The 13,191-nt window shown below is 48.8% G+C and overlaps 1 pseudogene; it reads left to right on the top strand.

Moving 5' to 3' along the window:
* Window positions 1-1,449: 1,449 nt before the first annotated feature.
* On the top strand, window positions 1,450-11,275 carry LOC146349031 (sodium-dependent lysophosphatidylcholine symporter 1-like; annotated as a pseudogene).
* The last annotated feature ends 1,916 nt before the right edge of the window (window positions 11,276-13,191 follow it).

The following is a 13,191-nucleotide window of genomic DNA, read 5'->3' as shown; positions in this document are numbered from 1 at the left end:
GAGGATTGAGATTTTGCAGCACTCCCACAGAAGATATAGGGCAGCTTTGCAGGATCACAAAGAACCCCTTTGACTTCATCTTGAGCCTTGCCCGGGGCTGTCGGGAGCACCAGCAGCAACAGACCAGGTGGGACACGCAGAGTCCTCATGGGACTGCCTGCCTGGCCCCCAAAAGATTCTTTCACCCAGGGTTTACTCAGGTGGTAGGGTCTACCTGTGAGGAGGAGGACCCAGCTGTAGTCGTAAGAAGCTGCTGCCTTATATACCAAATCAGATCCTTGGTCCATCTGGCCCAGTATTGTCGATGCTGACGAGCAGTGGCTCTCCAGAGTCCACGTGAACAATATCTACTGGATCACCCCTGTCTACATGTTTATTGACACTCTCAAAGAACTCTAAACAGTTAGTGAGACAGGACTTACCTTTGCAGAAGCCGTGTTGATTCTTTTTCAGCAGGGCTTGTCCTTCTATATGCTTACTAATTTTATCTTTAATAACACCTTCATCCAATTTACCCAGAACAGACATTGAGCTAACTAGCCTGTAATTTCCCAGGTCCCCCTGGATCCCTTTCATAGGCTTGCTTTTCCATAGGATTTTCCTGAAGGGAGGGTGGGTGGATAAGAGTCCTAACAGCTCAGATCAAGGCAGCTACCTTCTACCAGACAGTGATGTAGTGGACCGAGGACTCACAGGGTGAAAGCACTGGGACATTTTGATTATCAGGGATGCCAATGTCATGTGCCCCTCCCTCAAGCTTCCCTGTTTTCTCTGAGCTTAGCTGCAGTCCTCACAGTAGCTTTGGGAAAATGGATTTTCCCTGCAACAATATGTTGGCCTGGTTCACTTGACAAATTGGGTTCATTGGAGACTGTTGAACCCACAATGAGCCATGGTGCATGCTCATTTTGAGTAGGGCAACATTTTGAGTATGCAACCCCCTACTGGGGCAATTGGGAGGTTGCCGCACCATGCTAAGCTGGCCAACATAGGTTATTGGGGGCTAAACAACCCTCACATAACCCTACTATAACTTGAGGGTTAAGCGAGGGTGGTTTACTCATTGAGGGGTTGCATATTCAGAATTTCACCTGCATGTGCTATGGCTCATCAAGTCTTAGAGCCTGGCATGTCTGTGAACCCCGTTGTTATTGTGAACTATGCCTGTTGCAATGCAAAGTATTTTGGGGTGGCTTGGTCCTAAATGGGTAATCATGATCCATTAGCGTTACAAAATACATATGTAATACACAGACAGACAGACACACACGCACAGATGGATCAATGCAGCTGCCTGTACTTTTGGACTCTCCTTGGGGGTGAGGCCACAGGGACTGTCATGACGAGCATTTTCACTTCAAACTGTACCGCTACTCCACTGCTGCCACGTGAGCACCGTGTGCTCTGACTGGCCGAGAAAGGGTTTTCACATCATCTGCTACCTCAGATATGACCTACCCTGCAGGATTGTTTGTAGAGAATATAGAGGTAATGTACATGAAGTACAGAGGTAATGTACAATGTCCATGAAGAACAAAATGCTATATAACATGAGATGGATGAACAGCTCCGAGGCACAGTGGGCTTTGGATACTGAGTTTTTGATTGTCTTTCTGGTTCCTTCAGGTCACTGCCTGCCTCTCCATCCCCACCCGGGAGTGGTTTCTGGTTAAGTTTGGGAAGAAGAGAGCTGTCTTTGTAGGCCTATTGGTGAGTGTCCTTCAAAAGATGTCATCCTAATGAAATGCTTGCTAGTTATTAGCCCTAGAGTTTACCTCGCCCTCTCTAAATCACCAAGAGACAGATGTGCAGTGCCTTTGCATGGGGGTTTTGCGTCAGGTGCCAGAGGGCTGGATAAGCCTAAGACATGTTGGTGCCCAAAGCAAAAAACCCTAATGGGTCTCCCCTCGCACTAAATATGGGGTCGGTCTATAATTCAGTGGTAGAGCACATGTTTTGCATGTACATGGTTCCAGATTCAATCCCCGGTCTCTCCAGGTAAGCCTGGGAAAGACTCCAGCTGGAAAACATCTGGAGCTGCTGCCAGTTCACATAGACAATATTGAGCTGGTTTAGCCTTGCCCAACTTAGCACCCTCCAGATGTGTTGGACCACATCTGGGCTGGCTGGGAGTCACTGTGCAACACATCTGGAGGGCACCAGGTTGGGGGAAGACTGCTTCAACTGACCAATTGCTGTATTCGATAAGCTTCTTATGCTCCTAATTAATCCAGGCCGTGATTCAGAGGGATGTTCTCCTGCACAAATGTCATTGGAATGAACGGAAGCTGCCCTAGAGCACTTCTGCGACTCTTCTTTGTTTCAATGGGGCCAGTGCAGGAGAACGTCCCACTGGATCAGGCACTGTAAATCCACTTGGCCTGGCTCCTATTCCCTTGCCTTCAGTGGCCCTGAAAACCTGTGGCGGCCTCTCCACATTGCCTCTGCACTTGGGCAGTAATACCAAGCTGTGAACGAGGGTGGCAGGAAGCCCGTGAGCTTCCCAGCAGTGCCGCTGGGTAGTGACAGAGTAAGGGGGAAGAGCAGGAGCTATACACTGTAGCCCTCCTGGAGCGGGGGGCAGCGGCCTGCAGCTGCACCCCTGGGTCCTCCCTCCTCTCAGCAGTAGCTTGGATGGTGGACGGGCCACAGGTGTTCCTGCCACTAATATAACAAAGCTGCGACGTGAGCAACCACCGGAGGATGTCCTGTTCTCCACTGGGCATCCTGCCAGGAGAAAGATGGAATGGACTCATCTAAAATCCATTACGATACAAATTAAAATAGCTATGTATAGGGCTGGCAAGGGTAGGCATGTTTGGGCACCTGCCAAGGGCCCACACCCCAGCAGGGGCCCACTGACAAGAGCCCCCTGGAATCACTCCTTTGCAACTGCTTGCTCACCTCCTCTTGCTCTGGCCCAGACAACAGTGGCAGTGGCAAGGGGGAGGAGCAGGAGATGCCCTGGCCCGCTTTCTCCCAGGCGCTCTGCCTGTCGAGCAAGCAAGTGGGAGCCATGAGAAAGCGGAGGAGGAGCAAGTGCAGCTGGGGACAAGGCTGGGGACGAGGCAGACTCGCTGAGGAGGGGGCCCACTGAGCGTGTCTTGCTGAAGGGCCCTCCAAAACCTGGAACTGCCCATCATCCCTCACTATTGGTGAGGTTGGCTGGGACTGTTGGGAAATGGAGTCCAACAACATCTGGAGGGCCGGGGGGCTGCGGTTTCCCCAGCCCTGCTATACATGAAAAGGGCCTGGCGACTCTTTACTGTATTTTGTACTCTCAACAACCCTGTGAGGGGCTGGTCTCTCTCTTATGCCCATTTTGCAGATGGTGAACTGAATCAGAGCGGGGCAGGGGGTGGGAAGCGAGAGACTGATGTGGCCAAGGCGACACAGTGAGCTAGTGGCCGCAGGGAGCCTCCGGCGTTCTACGTGCTAGTGACATCGCATGGCACTTAATGCAATATAGCAGCCAGGGCCTACAGGCACTGGCTTGCGGGGAACATTTTGAAAAAGATCAGCCAAATCCCAGAACTGTGACCTTAGACTAAAGCCACCTCCACAGCTCAGGCTGTAGAACACCAGGCACCAAGTTGGTTCTGCCACAGCCCCGCTGGGAATTATAGTTATTGGAAAACCTTGGTTTTCCTTGGTAGAACTAATTGTGTGGGCTTGGCAAAGACAACGAGCAGGTTGAAGCAGGAGCAAGTTTTGCAGAACAGCCAGGAGAGAGAGGAGGAGGCGTCCGTGTGCTGAGTTCTCTACGGTGCTGCTCACTGGCAGATGGAGGCAGAAAGCTAGCCAGATTTGTCTGTTCCCGCTATGGAATGGAAGGCTTCCGGGAAAGCTGTCGAGGAGGGGATGGGGGTCCACTTGACCGCCTCTCTTGAGCAGGAGCGGTGGCTGTGAGGATTTTGGAGCAGAAGGTGTTGTGTCTGAGGCGAGAAAGGAGAAGCAGGACGACCTGCACACGGCCCTGACCCCAGCACCTGGGGCAGGTGACCCAGGGCCGGGACTGGGTGCCATTCTTCTGTACTAGAAACATAAAAATGGAAACATTTTGTGTGCCAAGATCATCGAAGTCTGTGCCCAGTTCTGCCACTTGTGTACATTATCCAAAAATGAAGCATAGGTGCTTTTTTTGGATCATTTATTCTGCTGCTGGCTATGGGAGGGGTGAGAGGTTAGGCAAAGCATGGAAGCCATACCCGGGCTCCCCAGTGTGGTGCCCATGGGCATTGTGGTGCCCACAGGGACCTCAGATGGCACCTGCAAAGCTCTCCACTCCCTGCCCCTTTCAATTTTTTCCCCAATGGAAACCTTGGAAAACGTTAGGGTAGCTTCCTTTCTAGCTTCTAGCCTTGCTCTTTCTCTCCCCTCTACCCTGTGCCTCGCTTCCCCCCCTTCTATCCTTGCTATTCGGCCACCTCTTTAGTTCACTGTTTCTCCCCCTCCTAGCCTCTAGCCTCGCCCTTTTTCTACCCCTTTGCCTTGCTGTTTCCCCCTCCCTCCCAGCTTCTAGCCTCACTGTTTTTCCCCACCCCTGCTCATTTGCTCACCTTTCACTAGCCAGGCCACCATGGAAGCCATTATGTAACTGACCCCATCCTCCATGGGAGCCATTTTGTGGTGGTGCCCACAACAGTTTTTCAAATTCCCAAATGTGCCCACAGGTCTGAGAAGGTTGGGCCACCCTGCCCGATGAGAATCAGAATGGCTGTCCCACTGAACCCACTACTGTCTGCTACCAGCCCTTCCCTGCTGGCTGGGGATGATGGAAGATGTAGCCCAACACACCTGGAGGGCGCCAGGTTGGGGAAGCCTGGTCTACTCTGATGAGCGGCGACAGCCTCAGGGTCTTCTGCATGCAAAGTGTGTGCTTCCCAACAGAGCTACGACTCCTCCCCATAAGGTGTGGCACCTCTTTCCTCAAGTGTATGGGCTTGCTTGGGAGCTGAACCCAGGACTGTTTGCTATCCAAAATGAGAATTGTGTCCCCTAGCCACTGGACACCCTCTCAGCCCTGCTGCTTGGGTCCTGGTAATTCACTTGGTGTTGCCCTGAACGTCTTCACAGAGACCTGTCTTCGCAGCTATAAGGACTAGAAACCTATGTCCTTTTTTTTTAATTGAAAAATTAAGTAGTTCACTTGGTGTATCTATCTGTTATCATACCACCCACCCACCCACCCAAGCACAGCATTTGGAATTGGCTTCGAATGAATCATCCTGAGAATATGATTTTATTTATTTTTAAGCATGTTTTTAGACCTTAAGGCTGCAAAGATGGGTTTGGGGGTTGGGGATATTGCTTGATGAACTGTCAAAGGAAAGGGGCCTGGGCAGGATTTCCGATGACTGGGTTGGCGCTTTTGTACCGGTTATATGGGAGTAGTTGTCACCTTGCAGGGTTGATATGTGTGGTTGAACAAGGTGAAAGCTGCAAAGCACTTCCTTTGCTAATGAAAAAGGTGCTGCTTTGAAGATGATGATAGGAGTGAAATTGTTGGCACTTGCTGACTTTGGGAAACCATTTCAGTAGGTTCTTTATTGCCACCCCCTCTTGTCCGCTGCAGCTGATCCTCCCAGCCCTCATCGTTATCACTGTCGTGACCCACAACTTCCTGCTCTACGTCTTCATGGTCACCATGGCAGGAAGCAGCCTGGCCGCTCAGTACCTGTTACCATGGTGAGTGGAAGGGAAGTCCCGAACAATAGCAGGTTCATTTGCGGAGGGTGTGTTACCAAAGAGAAGCTTCCTGTAATCCTATTTCAGCACTGGCAAAGGGAACCGCCGGAGGCATTTGGTTTACAAAGTACAAATGCGTAGGGATGTGAGAAAAAGAATCAATAGGAATGGACCAACCTTACGATTGCTTGTTTATTATGCTTTGACTATAAAAATATATATTTTTTTCAAAATAAGAATGTCAAATACAAAGAAAGAATAATAGGCTCTGCTGTTGCATTCCTTTCAGTTTCTGAGTGGGGCTTTTCTTGCCATTCCTATTTGTTCATCTCAAATCTCTTGTATGGGAGTGCCCTTAAATTCAGGCTTGTATCACAGTTGGGAACTAGATGTAGAAAGAATAAAGCCTGGATTACGGCAGGGGTGCAGAACCTCTTTCAGTCTGAGGGCCGAATCCCATTTTGGAGGGGCTTCTGGGGGCTGCATTCCAGTGGTGGGCGGGGCCAGAAGCAAAAGAGGCGGTCTCAAAATACCCAAATTACCAGTATATTTGAGCTTAAATGCAGACCTCATCTTTCATTTTAAAAAAGGTGGCCTCATAGCGCTGTTCCCTGACTGCAGGGATGTTTAACCTCTTTCAGCTCAGGCGCTGAATTCTGTTTCGGAGAAGCCCTCGGGGGCTGCATTCCAGTAGTGGGCGGGGCCAAAGGCAAAAGGAGCGGGGCCAAAAATACCAGCATGGTAGCTTGAAGTTCTTACTGCCAGGAACTGAGCCTTAGGAGCAGCATTTCAACTTTTCAGAATGGAAAAAAACAGACAAAAGCCAGCAAAGCACCAAGAAATTGGTGGTTGGGGGAAGGTAGGTGGGGCCAGGGGAAGGGGGCATGGTCTTCCGGGGAATCCCGGAGGGCCTGAATGGGACCTCCAGAGGGCTGGATTTGGCATCCAGCCTGAGGTTCTGCACCCCTGGATTAGGAACCCAAAACTGCAGGCCAGAGGGTTTTGCTTTGAGCCACATTTGAGCCATGGAGCATCTCTCTCCCCTTCTAGATTTCTTCTTACTCTTTCTCAAGGATCTTTCTAGCTCACAGCTCCTTCAAAGGGAGGGGGGATAACTTTGCATGCTGATGGTCCGTGGTGATCTTCTCCAGTGCCAAAGGATCAGAGACCTTGGGGAGCTCCTGCTGCCAGTCGATAGACAGTGCCGGACAAAAGGACCCACTGGCCTGAGGTGGCAAAAGGAAGCTTGATGAGTTCATTGGGAAAGGTGCAACACATCTTTTGCTCAGTGGAACGATATCCTTAATACAGTCCACGAGCCTTCCCCAACCTGGTGTCCTCCAGATGTGTGTTGGACTGCAATTCCCAGTGCCCCCCAGCCAGCTGCAATGTACAATCCAAACAGGAGACAATTTACTTCCTGCAGTGTGATCCATTTGTCAAACCGCGAGAACCACTAGCAAGCTTGCAAATTCATTTCTGTTCTACAGGCTCATGCTGCAGTTAGTTACCCTTTACAGCTGCTCTGTTTAATGCAAGCAGCTGGAGGTCGGAGATGGGATACTCAGGTAGCATCCAGGTAAGATCCAGGAGTTCTTTCCTCTGTATTTCATTTGGCTAGTGTCTTGAACTAGCCAGATCAAGTTTGTTTAAATAAAGGCTGGCCCCAAACTCCTTATTCTAGGCTTGACCACTGTGCACATCCTGATTTGCAGCTGGATGCTTGAATGTACCCCGTTGAAAAGGGCTTGTGTTTAGGGCCACAGGGAAGTTCTTTCTGTGATTATATTTGTGCTGGCTCTTTCACATGTCTGAGCCATTGCTACATGCTGTTGTCATGGGACAATCATCTTGCATGGGTAAGCCCTGACCTCCTCCTCCTTCCCAGGCCCAGGCTTCCAGATGCAGTGGACAATTTCAAACTGGAAAACTTTGACCGCCCCAACTTGAAGGCTTTTTTCTGCTCACTCTACGTTTTCTTCAACAAGTTTGCAGGAGGGCTTTCCCTCACCATTTTCACCATGAACTTACAAGTAAGCGTCTTGTTTCATTCTCTCTTTTGTTAGTCAAACTTCATGGCATTTTCAACGCCCCCCCCCCCAATGGCAGCCACTTATGAAACGCCAAAAAAGAGGACATGCATCACCAGAAAAGAGGATGCCAATCTGCATAAAATTTGTATATGCTAGTGTGTATGTATATATGCAAATTTAGGAATAATTATAACTTAAATAGAAATACAGAACAAGTCACTGTAGTGTGGAAGACGGTGACAAGGTCACCTGTGTGCCCGCTTGTTCGATCTGCTATCAAGATGCTGATTGTGGATGGGAAACAGATCTGATGGTTCTTTGGCTTTAAACCAGACCTGGACTGGTTTAAAGCCAAAGACAGAATAGAGGACTGTCCTCTTTAAAATAGGACACATGGCCACCCAGCTTGCTGGGAAGGGTCTGGGTGAAACCTCCAAGAAGCAGCTTCCCAACCAGCCCCTGCCTTGTGGATTTGGGGGGTTAACTCCTACGTAGCTGGAATCTCTCCTCCATAATTTCTTACGCCAATGTTTGCCAGGATAACAGGAAATACTAACTTTCCTTTCTTCCTTTACTATTTAATCCAGTGCTTGTCCACGTGTTGGAGGGGTAAACACTAGAGGCCACAACCTATTGGGAAATTTTCTTGCACAAGCCCCATTGAAATGAATGGGGCAATCTCAGAGCACTTCTGGGGGGATCTTCACGACAACGGAATGAGAAGTGCGTTGGAGTATTATCCGAATTTTTACGGAATCGGCTTTGGTCCATCAGCAGCACACGAAGCAAGAAAAGCCTGGTGTACCGTACCTTTAAAATCCTGTTGTCAGGGGTCACACAGTGCTTGAAAGAAACATACTTCTGGGTGGGGTGAAGGGAGGAGAACTGAATGTCATCAAACTGGCAGGGACTGCTCAACCTATGAGAGAGGCTTGTTTCCTGGCCCATGTCCAGACTCCCCCCTGCTACTACATTACTATGCATGGAGAGCAGCTAATTTTTCCCCATATGTGCAGATTTCCCTGAAGAAGCCAAAATCCCCAGTTCTCGAGTGCAGCATCTGAAGGCTCCTCCTGAGAGCATCCCCCCCAATTTCGCCCCATTGTAGCAAACTGTTGCAGAGTTATTCCTCTTCCCCAATGTGTGCACTTTTGCCTTGAGAAGCCAAAATCCCTGGTTCACAGGTGCAGCATCTGAAGGATCCCCCTGAGAACAGCCCCCCCCCCATTTTGCTCAATTCCAGCAAACTGTTGCGGAGTTATTGCTTACACACACACACACACACACACTGCCTTTCTCCTTCTCTGGCCACTTTCTCCCTGCTTGCAATGACAGGCTCTGGAGACCTGGCCAGATTGGAGAAGCAACTTTATATAACATCAAAGAAGCGACTTTACACAATTTTGGAGATGTGATTTAACACAACAATGGAGAAGTGAAGTAATGCAAACATCAGAGAAGTGCATCATCAAGGAGGCTAATTACTGGCGAAATGGGATTGCTGGGTGATTCTGAAGGCTGGAAAGGCTCAGTGAGATCATGGCCAAGTGAAAGACACACCCGTGGCAGGGCTATCATGCTGACATAAATGCGGAGGATAGGAGCACACAGCACCAGAAGTGTGGAGAACAGGAATTAAAGAAATCAAACTGAGTAAAAGTTGACCCAGAAAAATTGTGTTCACTGATCCAAGCCACCCAGCTGCATTTTGCTTTGGAGACTGCTCTTTTGCTTGTTCTTCAAGGTAGTCCTGCATCCAGCCTTTCCCAGCTGGCACCCTCCAGACGTCTTGGACTGCAACTCCCATCATCCCAGCCAGCATGAGGATGATGGGAGTTATAGTCCAACACATCTAGAGGACGCCAGGTTAGGGAGGCATGCTGAGTTTCTTGAGACACCTCACTCAAGTGGATAGTGGGAGCCATGCCTTTCCCCAAGAGTCACCCTGGAGCTGGAGAGCGGACAGGAAGGTCACTCTGGCTTCTGCCATCAGCCAGGGGTCCAAGTGCCACTGGGAGGCTGTACCCCCTGCTGCCCAAGGAATAATAACCTCAAGCCAAGGCGGTGGCCAACCTGGACCATCCAATGGCCAGAGAAGGAGCAGTTGCAGGGAGGTCGCTTCCCCCGCCCTGCCAGGAAGAACACTTGACTCCAACTGCCTATAGCCCTAGAGGAATGAAGAAGGAAGGGGAAAGAATGCTCTGGCCCTATCCATGGGCCAAATAGCCACCAATTGCTATGCAAGCAAGAAGAAGCAAGGGAAGATCAGCCTGGCCCTGCATGCATTTCAATGCCCGCTTCCAGCTCACCACCTTATACTGGCCATGAAAAGCTGATCTCCCTCCTTTTCCTTTCCCCTCTACTCTCCATCCCTTGTGTGTCTTGCCTTTGTAAGCCTGATGGCAGGGCCTGTATAGCAAGTACTTCAATAAAGGAATTTTGGGAAGAAGGAGGATGGACAGGGGAGACAGTTAAGAGGTAGTTGGAAGGAGGGAGGAGAGTTAAGCCTGATTGGGTGAAGAGGGTGCTGAGTTGACCAGTAGGACTGGGAAGGAATTGGATTTGGAGAGTACTGTGGTCAGTGAAGAACTTGATGTGGAGAGAATGATGTGGGACAGAATGGCTATGAGGAGCAGGTAGACTGGGAGGCCTGTAGCTAAAGAACGAGCCAGAGAAAGACGCAGGTCACCAGCTGTCTTAAAGAACAAGATACAGATCTTCAGTGACAAGGAAAGCCAGAAAGTGAACTGTTACAATAGTTAAAGGGTTATTGGAGTTTATAGAAATATTAGAGTACTTTCAGTTTTGTGGTTAATGTTAATAAAAATTGTAATTCTCTTAACATTTATAAATATTGCTAAGGTTTACCAGTGTCTGCTGGAATTTGTCCAATACCTATCTCAGAATGTCCTATAAAGAACCATCACTTCTGTGTCTCTCTCTTTTTTAAACTGATAACAATAATGGTCTGAAAAATAGGATAAAAATACAGTAAATAAATGATTAAAATTAACAAACCCTTGGAGCTTAGGCAGATGATCACAGAGCCTGGCGTGGTCTCCTAGGAGTAGCAATAGCTCTCCAAGGTCTGAAGTGGGTGTTCCTCCCAGGCTTACAAAGTGTGATTTCCTTTTTTAAAAGTGGAAATGCCTGGGATTGAACCTGAGGCTTTCTGCATGACAGGAATGTGCTCCGTCCACAGAGTTGTGGCCCCTTCTGACTCTGTTTATCCTCCCTGTAGGTACAGGCGTTCGATCGTGTCTGCTTGCTGGCTGCCTCCTGAGAGGGCTTTCTCAGCCATGATACACGCTGACCACCCTTCTTCTTCAGCTTTGCAGGTTACAGAGCCACAGACTGCACACACGGCCCCCAGGTCATCCTCATGCTGTGGATCCTCATGGCCCTGGTGCCCCTTACCCTGCTGCTCTGTGCCATGGCTGTGTTTTGCTCCTACCCAGTGAAGAGCGGAGGAAACAGAGCAGAGTGGAAATGGAGGCTGTTGGGTAAGGATAGGGGTTTCCTGAGGAAGAGGAAGTGTAGAACAGCCCCAAAGTGTGAAGGGTCACTAGTTACTTACGAGTAGAGCCTGTCCTATCTTGAAGGCTTGGGGTGGGTGATAATATATTTTAATAGCATATATAAAATCCCATTAAAATATCACATTAAAGCAGAAAAAAGGAGTCAAACGTTAGTGCAGTAGCTCAGCCTTCCCCAATCTGGGTCGCTCCAGATGGGTTGGATTACAACTCCCATCATTCCCTGCCAGCATGGAAACCTAAAACAGTTACCAGTAGGAACTCATCAAGACTTTGGTTTGAGCTTTCCCTCACAAATATATTTAAAGAATCCTGGAACCGTCCCCACCCTCACCCCAAGCCATATCCTCTAACATTGCTTGCAGTGTTTCAATTAGAACAATATCAAGCAATAATATACTGTATCCCATTGCACATTGTACACTGCATTACATGCCAAAGCAGCTCTCACACCAGTTCCTCATTTTTGTGATTCACACTTGTGATGGGATATTCCAATATATAAAGCTCTGCTGCTGGTTGAGGAAGTTGATAGTGGGTTTGTGGGAATGAAATGCTCGGTGTCTTTAACTGAGTTTATTGACTCTTCATTCCAACTTCCTCAAGGCCTGAAGGTTGTATCTACACTACAAATCTAAACTACCTTAGCAATCATTTCATCTTCCCAGGGAACTGTAGTTGTTCTTTAAGAACATAAGAAGAGCCATGCTGGATCAGACCCAGGGTCCATCTAGTCCAGCATTCTGTTCACACACTGGCCAACCAGCTGTCAACCGGGAACCCACTGCTGGACACGAGTGCAGCAGCACCCTCCCGCCCTTCTTGCCTAGCAACTGGTGCACATAGGCATACTGCCTCTGATATTGGAGGTAGAATAGAGCCATCAGGAATAGTAGCCATAGATAGCTTTCTCCTCCATGGACGTGTCTAACCCCCTTTTAAAACCATCCAAATTGGTGGCCATCACTACATCTCTGGAAGGGAACTCCACAGTTTGACTCTGTGCTGTGTGAAGAAGGACTTCCTTTTATCTGTCCTGAATTTCCCACCAATCAGCTTCCATGGGATGACCCCTATGGGTTCTAGTATTATAAGAGAGGGAGAAAAATGTCTCCTATGTAGTGGGGGTAGGGATTTCTATTAGAGAATTCTCAGCACAAATACCCACTGCCCCAAACTATAGTCTCCAGGATTCTTTTGGGGAAAGCCATGCCAATTAAACTGGTATAAAACTATGACTAAGTCTGTAGAGAAGATATAACCTTTGGGTGGGAAAGTTATATACCCAAATGCTCTCATTCTAAGGCTACAGTTCTATGCACACTTATTGGGGAGTAAGTCCCATTGAACTTAATGGGGCTTACTTCTGAGCAGATACGTATATTGCACTGTAAGTTACTAGATATTGCATATAAGGAGTCAAAGGAGAAGGAAATACAGAGAGACGAAACAGTAGTATATTAATCTCTTTCAGCCCAACCCATGCATCCATCCATCCCCAAACCTGCCACCAAGGGATTCCCCTCTCTTCCACCAATCCTAACATTTCTTACCCTCCTTCAGTTGCTAGCCACAGTTGCCATCTACCTGTGCCCCATCCTCTACAACAGGGCAAGTTGTGGTCCTCCAGGCCAAAACGTCTGGAGGGCCACAAGTTGCCCATCTCTACTCTACCACACCCCTTTTATAAAAGAGTAGGAGAGGAAGCCAGGTATATACATGCAGGAGAATGAGGTGGCTGAATCCTTATGTGAAGGTGGTAGAATTCTGGACTGTACCTTTCAGGCAGTGGGTGGGTGGGGGGTGCCACTTCTGAACACTTCGTCGTGTAAAAACAACAGCAACTCTGCAAGTAAAACAATTTAGAAAGATTCTAGCCCACACCTCTCCCTGCTGTGCTAGTTTTCTGTTTGCAGGGAGGGCTTTTTGTTTTG

This window comes from Heloderma suspectum, chromosome 4 (genome assembly GCF_057233095.1).
Source record: "Heloderma suspectum isolate Gila_16-S chromosome 4, 16-S_ref, whole genome shotgun sequence".
In the NCBI taxonomy this organism is placed as follows: domain Eukaryota; kingdom Metazoa; phylum Chordata; class Lepidosauria; order Squamata; family Helodermatidae; genus Heloderma; species Heloderma suspectum.
Note: the sequence above shows the minus strand (reverse complement) of the source record. Positions and strands in the feature narration are given on the sequence as shown.